Source organism: Pleurodeles waltl, chromosome 2_1, assembly GCF_031143425.1.
Source record: "Pleurodeles waltl isolate 20211129_DDA chromosome 2_1, aPleWal1.hap1.20221129, whole genome shotgun sequence".
Taxonomy (NCBI): domain Eukaryota; kingdom Metazoa; phylum Chordata; class Amphibia; order Caudata; family Salamandridae; genus Pleurodeles; species Pleurodeles waltl.
The window spans coordinates 355,881,254-355,900,533 of record NC_090438.1 but is presented as its reverse complement, the minus strand read 5'-3'; positions in this window follow the sequence as shown (position 1 = coordinate 355,900,533).

Below are 19,280 nucleotides of genomic sequence, written 5' to 3'. Positions count from 1 at the left end.
CCTTGTCGCTCATTGCCAAGCTACCAAGGGTTGAGCTGGATTTAATTTATTGTGCCCTAACTGGACTTAAGTGGGAGGTTAGTGGCCTGTTGCTAGGTGTAGGTACTTACCTGCCCTTACCAATAATACACTTTCCAACAATTGGCCAATGTGCCCCCGCTAATAGGAGTTTTATGGAATCTTGCTTGAAGCCAGGTGCTACATGGAAGTTAATAAGGAGTTCTCACTTGACATTTAGAACCAGCAACTACAAAATGTCCTGGGTCTCCTAATGGATGGCTTGCAGCAAACATGGGTGTGTGACCTGAATGTAACCAATTCAGGGAAGACCATCGCAGGGAGGCCCCTTAATGCACGAGAGGTCAATACGTTCAGCGATGTTGAATTATGTAATAGTAATGCTTGTTATTTACAGTGCATACAACTGACGTAGCTCCAGAATTTAACATTAAATAGAAATTAAGTTGTTGTAATACCCTTTATCAATAGAAGCGAAACAGCAAGATAGCACAGAGCTGGCATTTATTAAAACATGCACCAGTTCTTGTGCAAAGGAGAAAGTTAACTATTGTTTACAATATCTAATAGAGCCTCACATTTAGGTTTTTCGTACATGACAGCGGACGGGGGTGGGAGGAATTTAAATTTGTGTGTCCATTTGCTTGGTCGGAATTACAGTATGGCGGGCGAAATTAGAGATGCATATGACGCTGTCACCAATTTGGTGCGAACATGTGGAGCTTCTATTTTTATATATAGAAATACTAATACCCTACACTTACAAGAGATGTGAGCCAGTCAAACAAAGGAGCGCGCAACCTCTATTCCTCTAAAATACATGCCCCCCACCCCTTTGCAATGAAAGTATGGACAGTGACAAATAAAACACACAATTAACCTCCCCCTTACAGTGAGCAGCTCAGACTGTAGCATCATGCCAGCAGTGATTAAGAATGATACAGCACATCAGCATTGTCAACACTATTCAAGCAAAGCAAACCTTAGTTAGAAATGTACTTGTCAGAGAAAAATGTGCCTTTGATTTCTATTACACTTTTACCAGTAATTGCTGTCATCAGTGGCAGGTTATTATTATAGCTGAATAGAGTTTCAGTAATTACTTCTGCACAGATTCTAACAGCTTTTAGATTGAAGGATATTCTGACAGTTTGAATACTCTTGACAACAATTACCTTTTTTCCCCTGGTTAACACTGAGTCAGGAAAATTAAAAATTAAATTTGTTCAGAGAAAGGGAAACCACTTATGTATGCCACTAGTAAGAGGGCCATACAAAAATGTGTAAATTACAGAATGACTTGGTGCAAAAAAGTTGTCTTTGTGCCTCAAGCCTATATTTTCTAAATGAGGAAGGAAAAATCTGAGTTAATTGTTTTTCTTTATAATAATGTTAAATTATTATATATCATAATAGAAAAATAATTTAAAAGCCTTCATTATTACTTAAATACTTACAACAGTTAACAAACGTGAAAGCTTGGATTGCTTAATGGAAAACAAAAATGGCTTCCCGACCCTTAAAGCGCCGAGGTGAGCACAATAAAAGCATTTGGATGCTACAAGCAAGGCGCTATTTTACCTCTCTCCTTAAGTAAACAAGGTTCTGCAGTGACAGAATTTTTTTGTCTGCGACCTTCCAGTAGCATAGGCCCAAATTACAATATAGAAACATTTCATATATGTGCATCTTCGTTCCAGAAGTATAGTTATTCAGTAGAAACTGATTAAAATTGGTCATTGCCCACACTCCATGTTCCCCAAAAGAACCTTCGTCCACCAGTAAGGTGAGAATTATTACACATCTTTAACAAAGACCTAATTGTAGGTGCGCATACAGCGCATTTCCAGTTACGAAGCTTTGTAACTCAGTCAGTGAAGGCAACGACCTATGTCTCCGTCTTTCTTCAGATGAAACATAAACATAAACAGGGAGCATAACAACGAATTAGTGAACTAGGAAACACTGACTTGGAAAATAAGGACCTAGAACCCTTTCTCTTTCTACTCTGAGCAGAAATCATCAAAGAGCACCTTAAGATGCTTTAACTTTTAGAAACAAATCTGTAGATAACCAGATGGGAGGAGAAGGAAAGCATTAACAATTCACCGCCACTATTCATCAGGTGTCAATATTCAATGAATCATTTAATAATAAACTATTCCATTTTGATGCGCTATAATCAGAATGTTTTTCGCAAGAATGGTGCTAGAATGCAATACGAGTCACGTTCAATTATAGACCCCGGGCAACATGTAAATAAATTATAAATCCTGAGCTTTCCTCGCCCAATCAACTTACACCATTACTCGTCACGGGAGAACCTACTTTTCTTGTGGAAGAGACATCACATCACTATTTTTCCCCATCAAACCTCCTAGAATGAGGCTATAAAGAAAATTAAGTTGAGATGAAAAGTAACAGCGCGCATTAATCAAACGCAACTAACGGGCACTGATTTGCAAATCAAAGAATGAGCAGGTCAGAGGCAAAGTAGGACAATTCTGAAATCAAATTATGAATGTGTGCTATACATTTTGATATCAAATTCAGAAATATTACTGCAGAAGGCCTTTGGCTCCCTGGAATGCTTTTTTTATTTCTGCCTTTATGTAGTCAGTCGCCCTATTATTCACTAATGGTGGCACTGTGAAGCACAGCATAAAAGGTAAAGGTACAGCAAGGGGCACAACGTGCTGGTCAGTAGTCTGGGTGATTGATAGGCAATCCAGTATATCTCTGCAGTCACCAGGATACATTTGAGGGGACCAAATAATTCCTGCATTCAAATAAAAAATCTCTGTGTGGCAAGCGAGATGATGTATGCCTTGTAGCGATGCATACCCTGTACCCAGGGCTGCTCTATGCAAGCATTTTCCAGTCTGTCCTGCTGATGTATGCAGTGTCTCTGAATCCCCTTACCCAATTAGATGTAACTGTGATTCTGAATAATGCTTCCCTTCCAATCCACTATTTGGAGTTTCCGATATAGCTGAAATGTACATCATTTCATTGTAAAAGTGCTGTAAAGTAACATAAGGCTTTTCAGAAATTGATGCAGGGATCAGACTCTAAGCGCTGAAGGCCTCAAGTAAACTGTAATTATTATATGTATATGAAAGCTCCTTTTGCAAGGCAGGTAACTATGGGGGTCATTAAGACCCTAGCGGTCAGAGACCGCTAGGGGTAATGTGGCGTCCGTACCACCAACAGGCTTGCGGTACGGAGACCCGTATTACGACCGCGGCGGTCGCACCGCCGGGGCCAGCGTTTTCCCGCCGTTTTAGCCCCGGCGGTGATAATCCACCAGGGCAGCGCTGCAAGCAGCGCTGCCCTGGGGATTATGACCCCCCTACCGCCAGCCTGTTTTGGCAGTTTGCACCGCCAGGAAGAGGCTGGCGGTAAGGGGTGTCCTGGGGCCCCCCCGGGCAGGTTTTCACTGTCTGCATAGCAGACAGTGAAAAGCGCAATGGGTGCTACTGCACCCGTCGCACGGCCGCAACACCGCCGGCTCCTATGTTGCGGCCTCATCCGCGCTGGGCCAGCGGGCGTAAACTTGTTTTGCGCCCGCCGGCCCAGCGGGGATGTCGTAATGGGGTCCGCGGGAGTGCGGCCGCATTGGCGGCCGCACGGCAGTTACCGCTCCAAGCTTGTAATGACCCCCTATGTATCTTGTTAGACCTGGCATCCTCTGTGTGGTTCCCCCTAACCTTTTGTCTTCAGACCCCTTATTTTTGCTGACTTCGTTTTTGCTGGCCTTAGGATTCTGTGCACTTTACCACTGCCAACCAGTGCTAAACATCTTGTGCTCTTCCCCCAAAACATTGTAACGTTAGCGTATACCCAATTTGCAAACTTAATTTACTTATAAGTCCATAGTAAAGAACATTATGTGTGCCTAGGGCCTGTAAAGTAAATGCTACCAGTGGGCCTGCAGCACTAACTGTGCCACCCACTTAGCTAGCCCTTTAAACGTGTCTCAGGCCTGACATTGCAGAGCCTGTGCGTGCTTTTTTCAGCTGCCAGTTTAACCTGGCAAAATAAACCTTTTGCCAGTCCCTAACCTTCATTTTCTACTAGCTATGTCACCCTTAAGGTAGGCCTTGAACAGCCAGGAGAGCAGGCTGCAATGTGTTAAAAAGTAGGACATGTACGTTTTAGTTTTACATCTAGTGGTGTAAAACTCTTAAATTTGTTTTCCACCACTGTAAGGCCTATCTCTCCCATAGGTTAACATTATAATGGCCTTATTACACTTTAAAAGCTTAACTTCCAAAAGGAAACAGCTAACCCCTTCAAATTTGGTGTAGCTGGAATCACAATTTAAAATCCTAACTTATGGAGAGTTGAATTTTAAATTGCAATTCTGAAATTGCCAATTTAAAAAAATTGGCAATTTCTTGCCTTACTTACCACTTGGCTGGAAGATCCAATCTTCCAGGTCTTAAGGAGTGTAGATGTCCTCTACTGTGTAACCTCCATGGTCATAATACTAAAAAAAAGACCGCCAGCCTTACCGCCGCTTTAACACCGTCCGCCAGGGTTGTAATGACCCCCTATATGTTTTGTTCAGTTTAGCTGCCTATTGGCTTTGACATGGCATTAGACATTACATTTGATATTTGGGTTAGCTGCCTACTAGTTTTGACATGGAATTAGCCATTACATTCTGTATTCAGTTTAGCTGTCTATTGGCTTTGACATGACATTAGACATTACATTTGATATTTAGGTTAGCTGCCTATTGGCTTTAACGTGGGGTTAGACATTGCAGTTGAGACATTGCAGATGAGCTGTGTTTTTCCAACCTGTGTTTTTCCACAAGATGGACCAAGCTGTTTTCTTCACACCAGAACTTAGCTGATAAGAGCACGTAGATTTTGTGTTTACCTCGCAATCCAGTCTGAGAACGAGTGAGCTCGGGAGAATTGGTCACTCTCCAAGTTTCTTCGGTTCTCACACTGGGTTTCCTTTTAAGGATGACTCTGGGCTACAGCAGTGGTAGATTGAATCTGCTTGACTTCAGACAGGAAGGGAGACATCAGTTGCCTGTCTCCCGTTTGGGTAGAAAATCTCTTTCTCGCAGTTGACCAGAGTACTCAACTTGCAGACCCCAGAAAGATGAAGCTGAGCTATAGGCCCTACGGCTTTGAAGTTATGCTTTGCTTTGAAGTTATGCTATAATATAATCACATATATTTGCTATGTACATTGCAACTGAGAAGTACTTTGATATATTTTGCTTTCATTGCTGCGACTACTTTTGAACGTGTGCTTCCAATCTACTAATTTCGTCTCTCAAGAACCTTGCGGTGAAGAAATAATAACAATAAATGTCTTCTTTAAACTCAGAAGTGCATTCCAGAGAGGTTCTGTAAGCTTGGTTATGAGATAAGAGCAGGAAAGCAGAACAAGGAGCAAGAAGATAAGGGCTGGCAGGATCTGGAGCTCGGGTTCCATGGCTTCCGGATTCCTCGTGGGGTGTGTAGAGGTGAGAGTTTTCCCTTCGAAGTCCTTTTTCTGCCGTGTTTTTGTTCACGGTGAATCCGCCCCGGAAAAGGTGGCGGATTGGTAGGTTGTGAGACTGTGGGTGGTACATTGTCCTCCGCCTGTCTGTTGGCGGTGACCGCCAAGCTGTTTGTTTGTACCGCCGTGGCGGTCTGAGTGTTAAAGTGGCTGTCTTTGTTGGCGGTTTCCGCCACAGTCGTGATTCCATTTTTTTTCCACAGGCCTGTTTGCGGTTTTACCGCCGCTTTAACACCGACCACCAGGGTTATAATGACCACCATAGACTCCTTCAGAGTGTCAGAAGCCTCCTGAAACTCTGGGGTCAAAATGACATTTTTGGGCTGCCTTTGTGATGTACGTTTTGTCAGAGGAACCAGTACGGTCCCATAGTTCTTGACAAACCTTCTGTACTACCCAGTCAGACTAAGAAAGACCCTGACCTGATTCTGGGTTTAGGGAGCCTCCTAATCAAGGATGGTCTGGATTTTGGGTTGGAGAGGCTGTACATTGCCTCCACACACAAGGTGGCCCAGGTACACCACTGAACCTTGCCCTATCTGGCATTTGCTTGCCTTGGTAGTCAGGCCTGCTTGTTACAAGGCCTGAAGCACTTCCCTCAGGTGGACCAGATGGACAAGCAAGATGGAACTGAACACAGCAATGTCATCCAGATAGGCTGAACTAAAGGAGTCCAACTCAGACAGGACTTTGTTCACCAACCTTTGGAAGGTGACAGGACCATTTTCCAAACCAAAGGGCATCAGCTTGAATTTAAAGTGACCCTCTGCGGTGGAAACTGCTGGCCTCCCCTTGCCTCCTGTACTTCGGCAATTTGACAGTTTCCTGAGGTCATGGAAAATGTGCTCAGGAACTTGGACAACTTAGAGTCTACCAGACACTGGTGTAACTGCTCTGAGATACAATTAGTCATGATCTATGTGCTCCTTCATGATCAAATTGTGTGGCCCCTCATAAGTACTTACCTTGTTACTAGGCCTGGGTGAAATGCATGGAGTCTTGCTACACAGAACTCCGCAGACTGAAAAAAATCCTCTGCTGCACTACGTGAAGTTCCGCTGATGCATAGAGTTCCTTGTCCGGCAAATTTGCATTGAGTTTTATATCAAATGTAATGCAAAGTGCATACTCACATTCAAAATCACACGTGAACAGCACCACATTATGGTGCTGGGTCTGTTTTTTTCATCCCTTGATAATCTTTTCAATTGTCCACCCTTTAAAAAAATGTTTTGCTTTTTGAGACTTTTTATATTTTTGTTTATTTTTCACTTTAGCTTCTTAGTTATTTCTCCCTTCCTTCCTTCCTTCCTTCCTTCCTTCTCCTGTTTCTTTTCATCACCCCATCACCATGGCAGAGCAAGGCAGCACCGAAGAACAAGGGAACAGCAGTGGCAGGCCCCCCCAGCCATCCAGCAGCAGCCAACTTCCTTGTGGACAGCAACACCGCCCCAGCCAATCATTTGTGTGGAGGAGGCGGAAGCAATGGTTTTCTACAAGCAGCACCACCTCCCCTCCATGCTGGCAAAAGGCAGCAGGCCTGGGAGTGGTTACCCTTTGCAGGAGCATTGTCTGCATTGGGCTAGGTTCCACAAGTGTTTTCGGGGCATCACCCAGGTCCACACATCACCGAGCAACTGACACGGTGGACGGATATCATTGGCCTTGAGCAGGACCTGCTTGACCTGCTAGGCGTGGAGATTCCGAGGCTCAGTGAGTACTAACTATATCATTATTTTTGTGTTCTACAATTCTAATGTTTTTTTTTGTCCGAATAGCATGCTGCTCACACTCAGAGGTAGGCCATTTAGCTAACATTAAGAGTATTATTTTTTATGTGATCCAGTTAGAACTAGGCAGGTGCTCGGCGCTACATCATCATATTGTTAGGCAATCACTTTGGCTGGTTATTTAGGAGGACAAGGCAATGCAGACCCTGCTGTCCTCCTGTCACCATAATTAATTAGTTATATCAGTGAATTAGCATTCTCTGTGACTTGTACTAATATGCATCAATGCATTGCAATAAAGGTAGACTGCATTGGTCCATCAACGGGTTTCATTCATTAAAATGCATTTGGAATAGGGATTTTAGGATCATAGCCAACTCAAAGATAGTCAATCATACTAGTATTATAGGCAATCTGATGTAAGTACAATGTTACTGTGTTTGTCTGTTACTTTGTGGAGATTAAATATGCCACTAATCCATTTCTTTTATCTTCTTTATTTCTTACATCAGCACCCAAGGGCAAGAAGAGGGGCACTACAGAGGTGGGTTTGGCAGGAGCTGGGGAGGGGCCGACCACCAGCGCCAATGCTGAGGGCTCTGCTCATCCCAGTAAGTCCTATTATTTAACATTATTATTATTATTTTCCTAACTTTTACCTCTGCCCTCTATTATACTACTTTTAATTTTGCCTTGTTTACTTTTTTAATGTGGTCTCCTTTTTTCCAACTCCCCTGTCCAATTGTTGTTTAATTCCTGTTATACCTGCATTGTCTTTCATTGACCATTTTTATTCCCACCCTTCACTGCGCTTCAAGAATTCTGAGTCATCATCATTATATGGAATAGCTCTGCCCCTCCATTAAGCAAAGTGTTTGGTTGGCCTGACTACCTGGCTTTTCTAACATTGTGAAACAACAAAATGTCCAGGGTGATATTTTTGATAGAAGATGCTCCAGTGCTAACCGAACTGTAACAATGTATTAAGTTTGCATTTTTTTATTAAAAAAATTAAGGGGAGGTGTACCTGTCATCTACAAACTGTATAATGTTATTGTCTAGCCACCCTGTCCACCAGTGGAGCCAGCTCAAGAACCACTGCGGGAGCAGATGGAGCAGGTGGAGAAGCGAAGCAGGGGTGAGCAGTGGCAAGTCACATTGCTTGTTTATTGACAATTACTCTTGCTCATTAGCTACAAGGGCATGGTCATGATTGTGATGGAACCCCCTGCATTCCAACTACGGCAGAGGTTGGTTTACTTATGGCCTCTACAATGAGCAACTCAGCAAAAGCACATATAATGAGTGCTATAAAAATAAATTATGGCCCATATTTATACTTTTTGACGCTAAACTGCGCTAACGCAGTTTAGCGTCAAAAAGTTTTGCGCCGGCTAACGCCATTCTGCAGCGCCATGCGGGCGCCGTATTTATTGAATGGCGTTAGCCGGCGCAAGCAGACCGGCGCTGCCTGGTGTGCGAGCGAAAAACCACGTACACCAGGCAGCGCCGGCGTAGGGGGAAAATGGCGCATGGGCGTCTTAAAATGGGGCAAGTCAGGTTACGTCGAAAAAATCGTCGTAACCCGACTTGCGCCATTTATTTTCGACGCCCATCCCCCATCAACATGACTCCTATCATTGTAAAGATAGGAGTCATGCCCCCTTGCCCAATGGCCATGCCCAGGGGACTTCTGTCCCCTGGGCATGGTCATTGGGCATAGTGGCATGTAGGGGGGCACAAATCAGGCCCCCCTATGCCAAAAAAAATTATTTAAAAAAAATAAAAAAATACTTACCTGAATGTCCCTGGGGTGGGTCCCTCCAGCCTTGGGTGTCCTCCTGGGGTGGGCAAGGGTGGCAGGGGGGTCCCTGGGGGCAGGGGAGGGCACTCTGGGCTCATTTTGAGCCCACTTGTCCCTTAACGCCATGCCTGACCCAGGCGTTAAAAAGCGGCGCAAATGCGCCGTTTTTAGCCACGCCCACTCCCGGGCGTCACTTTTGCCCGGGAGTATAAATACCACGTAAAGGCCTGGGAGTAATTTTTTAGACGGGAACGCCTCCCTTGCATATCATTAACGCAAGGAAGGGGTTCACGCTAAAAAATGACGCACATTCCGGGAACTTTGGCGCTATTCGCCTCTAACGCCATAGTATAAATATGGCGTTAGTTGGCGTTAGTTTAGCGTCGAATTTGCGTCGAAAAAAACGACGCAAATTCGGCGCAAACGGAGTATAAATATGCCCCTATGTCTTTCTGGAAACGGGAAGAAACGTAAGGTTAACAGAAAGGATGGGTAAAATGTGTGAAAGGAAAAAGATGCGTGGGAGAGAAAAAGGATGCATGGGTGGGTAAATATTAGGTAAATGGATAGATGGGGGAAAGGGTAATGGAAAGAAAGGGTGGATATGAATGGATGGAAAATGGATTGTGAATGTTTATGAAAGACTGGATGAGAGAAAGTAAAACTTAAACCATAGTGGTCATGGGTAAATATAGTAGGAAGAGTGAAAGGATGATTTAATTATTTCATCGATGAATAAAAAAAGGTAGATCTTCTGTAGAGAGACAAGCTGCTCACCTACTTTCCTTACCTTGTGTTTTATGGTTATAAAAGCTATGGCTCAGAGTGGAGGGTATTTTAATTTGTGTTCTAATCCCTTGATTCACTGTATTTGTTAAACAAGGTAGAAATGTATCCCACCCATCATCATCATTCATCAACCCTCTCCCTGCCCATGGCATTTTGCCATCCATGAGCAAAGAAGTGCAGTATGGTTCAATTTGTGCCTGTGGTGTTGGTTGTGCAACGTGTGTCTGCTTCAATTTATGCAGCATTTACCAAGTTTTCAATGCATTGCAAACCGAACACACAAGATGTGTTGTTTTCCCTTTGCCTACTTACTCACCTTTTAGTACTTGACTCCTTTATTCTTTTTAAAATTCTTCCATTTCAGCCTACCGAACAAATTTAAAAATTGATTCTTGGCATGTGCCACATTTTTATGGCTATGCGAAGTGTTTTCAAAATATATTTCATGGTTTCCCATTACAGATTTATTTCACGCCTTTTCAGATTTGTCCCTTTAAACATTCGTCTATACAGTAACTGAATAAGTGAAAGCTTAGGGGCATGATGAATTGATGACCCCTAAAGCAAAATCTCAACCTACCTACCTAGTCCATCTGCCTTACTCTGCAGTAGAGTAGGTCACATTTCCCTTCCTTACTGCTCAGTGTATTAATTTTTTGGAAATAATTTGTGGTGGTGGATGAGGCCAGTGAGTTAAGTGGAACTAGTAAGTGCCTGATTTGATTTCAAGTTTGGCATAATCGAAATTATGTGATGAATGAGTCAAATATAATCTACATAGCCAGTTCCTTTCCCTGTAGTGCAGTGCATCATTTTCCCCACCATTTCCCTACTGTTACGGAAGACAGGATAAATATATCAGCATTTTACACATGACATGTGTGATATCTTATTTATTCATCTGCCTCTTTGGAGTCAGGGTGAAAACTAAGTGAAAGGCATTTGGCAGAAGAGCCAGGACATTAGAATTAAAGATAGATAATTGTCAACTACAGCTGCCCCAGCTGCAGACAGTAGCAAAGTACTAGAAGTGCTGTCTAGCATGCCGCCATTAATTTGGTACAACAACTTGTACACCAAAGTACATGATGCCTCGCTCATAAATGAGAGGTAATTCATTTTTATTTTTCCATTAAAAGTGTTGGTTTAGTTACTAGAAAAGCCTTTAAGAGAAAAAAATGAAATCACAGTTTTAAAAAAAAATTGTGTTATTCTGCCTTAAATATTTTCTACCAGACAGTCTGTGCTTTATATGTGAGGCATGCGTGGATAAACAAATAAACTTGGTCCTTTGACTCGCCTAATCATAAACATCAAATTCCAAGGTTCCTAGGGGACCAGCAATGTAGAGTTACTGTGCTACCCACTACCTACTTTTGAAGAGGTGTCTGTTCACAGCATTGTTTACAATTTGTCTTTTTTATTATTGTTTTTCTTGATATAGCTGCTCCTGCTGGATGACCAACAACCAGGCAGGATATAGCAGTCCGTCTAAGGAGGCAGAGGCTGGAGAACATCCAGGTGGAATACCAGCGGCTGGTGGTTCTGGAGGAGGAAGAGGCTGAAATAGCTTGCTCTGATACAGGACCCAGCTCAGCAGCACGACAGCCCCAGTCTCTAGCCTTCCAGCCACTACATCTCCAGCTCCAGCTGTCAGGGCCCCTGACTGCACCTGCTGTCGCTCCCTCACATTCTGACAGGGCATTGTTCCACTGTATTCTGCAGCATGTGGACTGAGTGGAGAGTTGGTTCTCTTTGATAGAGCAGAGCCTGGAGAAGCTCAAGACCTCTATAGACAGTGCTCTCTTCTGAGCCATTTTTCTATTATAATTTTTTGGTGGGAGGGACTTGCTGTGGGTGGAGATAATGGAGAGGAAGCTGGTACAGGGTTTTCAAAAACGTTTCATATTGGATTTTTCACTGGAAGTTTTGAGATTTTGAGAATGGGGCTGTTTAGGGAGAGGGGTGGACACATTATGAATGAAAAGGGTAGGTTTTTTATTTGATTTATGCCTCAAATGTTTATTGTGGTGTGTCTGTTTGCACTGCTGTCTTTTAGAGCAGGCTATTTTTTAAATCTGCTAAAAAAAAGTGTATGGCATTTAATTATACACTTCTGCACCCATATTTACCACTAGGGCCACAAATACAATGGTGGTCAGTATGACGGTAAAAAACGCCTACCGCTGTGGTGACGGCCGCCAAAGTACCGCCACTGCAGCTACCATCCGTCCGTCATATTATGATCACTTCCAGACTTCTGCCACAAGAAAGGCGGAACTCTGGCAGTGTTCATACTGGCAGATGGAGGTAAGCTGGCACTGCTACCACCAGCACCGCCACACCAGTAGAACACCGCCAGCCATATCATGACCTGTGATACGACCTGGTGCTGTTCTGCTGGTGGGGAGCTGCTGGCGGTAGCAGCGCCATTTCCTGTTCCCTACCAGAAGACCTCCTCGCCCAAGGTAAGTCAGGCTTCCGACAGGGGAGGGGGTGGGTGGGCGGGGGTGTTGTGTGTGTGTCTGAGTGTGTGCATGAATGTGTGAATGTGTCTGAATGCGTCTTTGTGTGTTGTGTTGTTTGCGTGGTTGTATGCATGTGAGTGTATGCGAGTTAGAATGGTGAAGTGAGTGCGTGTCTGCATGTCAGTGTGATTGTGTGTAAGAATATGTGCGAGCATGTCAGGAAGTATGCGTGTATGAATGCTTGTATGCCTGTGTGAGTGATTGGATGTATGCGTGGTGCTTATCTGCGGGTGTGTGCATGTATGGGAGGGGTATTTGCGAGGATTGGAGGGGATGGAAGGGGTGTCTGTGAGGATCAGAGGGGTGGGGGGCGTATCTGTGAAGATCAGAGTGGGGTGAGGGGTATTTGGATGGGGGGTGGGATGTGTCAGTTGAGTGTTGGGGGTGGGGGAGCCGCCTACTGGTGACAGGGCAGGAATTCCCGATAGGGCCTACTGCCCTGGTTTTCATGGTATTGCTAAGGTCACGAAAATCATGGTGGTAGGCAGGCTCATAATGCCGCCAACGGTACTATGCCTGCTGCAGGGCTGGAAATACACATCTTCGGGCCGGCAGCTAATATTGCCATGGTGTTATGAGTGAAGAAGTGGTGGGATGACTGCAGCCAGCCCACTAATCTCATTATGTGGCGGTATGTACCGCCAGCCTTTTGGCAGTCATACCACCACATTAACACTCACCGCTGGGGTCATAATGACCCCCAATGTCTTCTTTAGTGGTAGTTAATTGCTAACTAAACATGTTAACTTTAATCCATACCTAAATACAAGAAATGAGGGAGTCTTTTTACTGCAGGCTTTTTCCCAAGGTGGCATCTTAAGGGGGAGGTTGGTAGTAGTAGTAGCAGGCTAGCACGATAACAAGGAAGACAGAAGGTGCCACTCCCGCCTATGCGAACTCCAGCTGCAGGATTAATTAAAGAGTTATTCAGCACTGTCAACTAGATTGAAAGAAAACAGAGAGTTAGTGGGTCATATTATATCATAACTTTGGGAATAGTGAGACCAGACTACCTCAATGACAGTATTTGACACAACACAAAAAAGACCTGATATGATAATAACAATCAGCAATATCAACTACTTCTGAGCAATGATAAGGAGCTAGCATTTAAAAACTAAACTTAGGAAATGAAATCATGGAGTCAGGCGAAGTGGGCTCACGGTCAAGAGTGGTTGGACAAGATTAAGGGGGTCATTATGACCCTGGCAGTCGGTGGTAATATGGAGGAAAGTACTGCCAACAGGCTGGCGTAACTTTCCTCGATATTATGACATTGGCGGTTTGGCTGAAGCCAAACCGCCAATGTACCACACCAACCGCCACGGTGGTAACGGCCGTCAAACTGGAGACATTAATCTCCAGCCCGGCAGCCGTCACTTGCCAGCCTACGGGATTATGACCCCCCTACTGCCATGGTTTCTGTGGCTTTCTTACAGCCACGAAAACCATGGCAGTAGGCACTATCAGTCACTGATAGAGTCTCCCCCAACACTCTCCCCCTCCACCTGTTCCCCCAACCCCCTTTCTCTCCAGAACCCACTTCCTACATGCCCCTCCCTTCCCACACGCACACACGCATACACACACCCATTCCCCCATTCATCCACGCATGCATACATCCATTCACACACACATCCACACACATTTACATACATACACGCAGACACGCATTCACACTACTCAACATTCACACACTCACACCCCCAAACATGCACACACATACAACACGCAACAGACACCCACATACATGCATGCACAGACATACACACACACCCCCACACGCACACACACAACACCCCCATCCCCTTCCCCTGTCAGAGCACCCACTTACCTGTGTCCAAGGAGTCCTCCGGCACGAGACAGGACGGGACGCTGCTGCCAGCAGCAGCGTCCACCAGCAGAACACTGCCAGGCCATATTAATTCTCATAATACGGCTGGTGACGGTCTACTGGTGTGGCGCTGCTGCTGGCAGCAGCGCCACCTTACTGCCATCCTGGCATGGACACAGCCGGATTTCCGCCATCCTTCTGAGGAGAATCCGTCTGTGGTCAAAATTTGGCGGAAGGCTGGTAGCCGCGGTGACAGTCTTTTGGCGGCCATGACCACGGCAGTAGGCATTTTTTTACGGCTAATGTTATAATGAGGGCCTAAGTGTTCACGCAACACACAACACAAGGCCTCAATGAAGATGTTTATGGGGCCGGTATGGGGCAATAGAAGGTCATGCAGTGAGTTGGTGTTGCTTTAACCACATCCGCCCCAGCAAGTGTGTTATCTATTTAGGGTGTAAAATTAAGTCACACTTCAATGAATCACATAGCCCGGGGTAGAAGGGTTAGAGGTCTCAATGAATGGATGGGAAAAGGGATTTGGAAAAAGGTGAGACAAAGACAAACACTACACAAAAGAAACCATGACAATATTAATTGGGCCACTGAGAAGCACACCATCATCAATCTGTTGTGAAAGGAAACGATGAAGAGATAAGTATGATACAGTTCAGTTAAATGATTTGCAAATATTCCTTCTGCCCTAGAGAGATCTAAGACAGTATATTTCTAAATGCTATTTCTTCTAGGTTTGATAACTACAAATTATGGAGGACTGAAGTTTAGCCTTCCAGTTCTCAAAATGATGATTGTTAAAAGGTATTACCACATTTGGTGGTGCATCTCCATTTTTCTTGGAATGTCCATCAATCTTGGGTACCTTGCTGACCCAGTTTGGTAAGAACATAAACAGGAGTTTCATGTCTGAGCCAGCAATGTAGCAAACACACACTCAGCAGCATTTCCTAAATCAATGCACCTCGCTCAAGTCCACAGAGCTAAGTAGGTCTCAGAGTCTTCACCATCATCATGGTTTCTCTTTGAAGTTGATAACTTTCTCCTTCTAGCTGTTGAGTTAGGCCCACTCTGAATTATTCCATCCTCCTCCTCCTGATTCTGAGGAACTTTGCCCAGTCTCAAACTGAGTGAACTAGACCCGTGTAGACAAGTGCACTGCTGTTGAAGAACAAAGACAGAAACAGAACTGGAGTATTTTGTGTAGATTTGTGTTTGGTAACTAAAGTGAATGGTCTGGTCTGAGGAACCGGAAAAAAAGGAGTTGACCATGCAGGTAAATTTCACAAAATTTGAAAGACCAATCACTTTCAGGAAGAAATTATCATCCAAGAGCCCACAAACTTTGCAAATCATCAGAACCAAGTTTACATATTTTTTTAACTCCCTCCCTTACTGTCAGTCACCAAATACATCATCAATCATCAGTCATAATCACTCAATATATCACCACTCATTGGTGCAATAGTTAGTAGTTACCTCTTCCAATCCAAGCATGGTGGGTGAACAAAATATTTTTGCTCATTTAATATGTGACTTAAAAACAGTGGGGCAGCATAAATCTGACATAACTATAATGTTTTGCTAGCATATTGTTTTTGGGAAGATAGAAAGAAGTTGAACGAGAAATAGTTAAAAAGTTCTATGGTGGCACTGGCATACTCAGCCCAGGAAGTAGAGTTCATCCTCAAACTCAGGTAGTTTGCACAGAAATTGGTCAGCAAACACACTTGATTCTGAGCAATAATCCTCTTTCTTTTGTTGGCGTGTTTTGGGAATAGTGTAATCAGGTGGTATAATATCCTGGTTCATTATGATCATGGTTAATCTTTCCATGTTTTGAGGCAAGCAAATGGTCCTTCTCACTGTTACAACTGCATCGGCTGCACTGAGAATAAGTTCAGCACACACACTGGCTACAGGACAAGCCAGATACTTTATTGCCAGCCTCTTGGGATCTGGCCATTTGTGTATCTTCCCATACCAATCCACCAGTGGGTTTTGATCCACATACAGCTCTGTTGGGTCATCATCAAGATACTTTTGGAACATCCTTGGATGTGTCATTGGTGCTGCCACTTGCTTGACCTCTTTTGTCTCCGCATGTGCACTGGACTTAAGACCTGCCATTTGAAATTAGGCCAATGCAGAGGTTGGGTCCGATTCTTCAGATGCTGTTATTGCCAGTATGCTTGTTGCTAGTGTTGGCTGCTGCAAGACAAGACTGCCCTCTCTGAAAGTTAAAGGAAGCACACCAGAACTGCGGAGTGGGACTCTTAGCTCCAGCCATTCTTCTTCCAGTTCTCCAGCTTGCTCAACAATCCACCTTTTGTAATTTGAAACAACCCCTTCAGAAAAAGGAATGACAGAGGAAATACATTTTTTGTAGTGTGGATCACGTAGGGTGGCACAGATGTACTCTTTGGACATGATAGTGTCATTTTGCAGCCCTGCATTACAAGTCAAGCAATAGCTTATGCTCTCAACCAAAGCATGTGCTTCTGGGTTTTCTTTCACACCTCAGAGTGTGAACCTTTTTAGACACCTTCTTTAGCTGGTCCTGTAAAAGATGCAACAACTGGATAGCTGGCCCATTGTCCTGTCCTCCTTCATAACTTCCTTTGTGAAAACCTCAAAAGGGAGCAGCATCTGTGTCACACGTTTGACTAGGCCCCATTTGTCCACATTCACAGTCATGGCATTCCCAATTGCATCCCCTCTTCTGAGAGTGACATAGTCTTAGATCTGTCTGTACTGCTCAAACAAACGTTGCAACATATAATAGGCTGAGTTCCAGTGTGTTGGCACCTCATGTATCTGGGTTTTAACTGGTACTCTGTTACCACACTGAATAATCTGCCAATGTTTCCGGGTTTTAAAAGAATGACTGGTATGAGGGCAGATTCCACTGCATGGGGGTCAGCATGTTGCTGACTATGGCGGTCATTCCTACCTTGGCGGGCGGCGGGCGCCGCCCGCTGGCGGGAACTGCCAGAAGACCGTACCGCGGTCAAAAGACCGCGGCGGTCATTATGTCTTTCCCGCTGGGCTGGCGGGCGACCGCCAAAAGGCCGCCCGCCCAGCGGGAAAGCACCAGCAACGAGGAAGCCGGCTCCGAATGGAGCCGGCGGAGTTGCTGGTGTGCGACGGGTGCAGTTGCACCCGTCGCGATTTTCAGTGTCTGCCAAGCAGACACTGAAAATCAATGTGGGGCCCTGTTAGGGGGGCCCTGCAGTGCCCATGCCAGTGGCATGGGCACTGCAGGGGCCCCCAGGGGCCCCCCGACACCTGTTCCCGCCAGCCAGGTTCTGGCGGTGAAAACCGCCAGAAACAGGCTGGCGGGAAGGGGGTCGGAATCCCCATGGCGGCGCTGCTTGCAGCGCCGCCGTGTAGGATTCACAGGGGCAGCGGGAAGCCAGCGGGAAACCGCCGGCTTCCCTTTTCTGACCGCAGCTTTACCGCCACGGTCAGAATAGCCCCAGAAGCTCCGCCAGCCTGTTGGCGGTGCTTCCTCCGTCCCCTACCCTGGCGGTCTCGGACCGCCAGGGTAGGAATGACCCCCTATGTCTTCTTTGTTAAGAAATTCTTGCACAACCATGTTGTTGCAGTGCGCCAAACACAGGACCCTGAAATAGCCACCATCTGCATTGGCCTTGACCATGTTCCATCCATTGTCCATGGCAACACATCCGATTCGAAGACCTCTGGGGCACAGTCATTCAGACACCTTGCTATTAAATTCATCCAATATGTTTGCAGCTGTGTACAATTTCATCATGGCGAACATGGCTACAGTTGCATGCCACCAAATTCTCTTAAAACTTTCTTCAGGGCCAAGGCCTGTAATAGCTTTTGTTTTACCCCCACAAAAGAGATCCAGTGAGCAGTGATGCACATGTAATCAGTTGCCTGACAACTGGTCCTCATGTCTGTCATCAGGTGGATAGTGTGGACAACACTGTGCTGCAAAGCTTGTCCCACGCAGTGCAGCACATCGTGATGCAGCGCTGGAACAGCAACTCTGGCAAATAAGATCGGATTTGGAACTTTCGATTTCGCGTTGAAGGCTGGCACAAACTCCAAGAATCCCATTCCTTCCACAAAAGAAAAAGGGAGGAGGTCCAGCGCTAGCAGTTGTGCCAGCTTCCCGTTGTACAAACGTACCATTGGGTGGTTGCAGTCATAAGGACCCCTCCTGACTAAACATGCCTGTAATTGTAGCCTGGATTTTCTTCTTTTGTGGGGCAACTGACACAGGCACCTTTTGAGATGTAGGTCCTGGTAGACTCAATGTGCGCCATGGTGCAGTCACTGTATGCTGTGGTCTTTCCATCTGACTATTCCTGTGCCATTGTGAGGTTAAGGAGGCGGGTGATTCTGGTGCACTGTTGGGGACAGGGCTGTTTTGCCTGAGGATGTCACCCTCTTCTTTCTCACCTTCCACTGATATGACTGGTTGTAGCTGATGTTACCTGGCTATCCTCACCTTCACCAGTGCGACCACATTCAACTATTTTTAAGGTGCTCCTCCCACAGGAATGCATGATGTATTTTCATATGGGTTGTTTTGCCTTCAGTACCATAATGTGAACTAGGCTTACCTGGACAAACACTTGCATGGCAAATGGAGCATATCGGGATGTTCTACTCTGATTTGCTAATCCTAAAAAAGTCCTACACTGGGATCTGGTGGTGCTTCCTGTGCCACATCCTTCAGAGCAGTTTGGATAGTAACATTGGACTCCTCTGTACCAGCTTCCACAATGACTGGCTTGTCATCATTATCCTCCTCATCATTATCCCCTTCCATGATTCCAAGGCTTTCTGGAACTTTTCTTTTCCCTTTACTCTCCTGGTGTCTCCTGTACTTTGCTGGGGTATACTCCATTTCCCTATCATCGTCATCAAAAGTGGTGCTTGGAGAAGATGGTGGCATAGTACCCTTCCTTTTTCTTGCTGGAGATCTGAGAACCATTGATTCTAAAAGAGGGGGTTCTTGTTCAGCAGGTAGATCAGCCTCCTGTTCTGCTCCAACT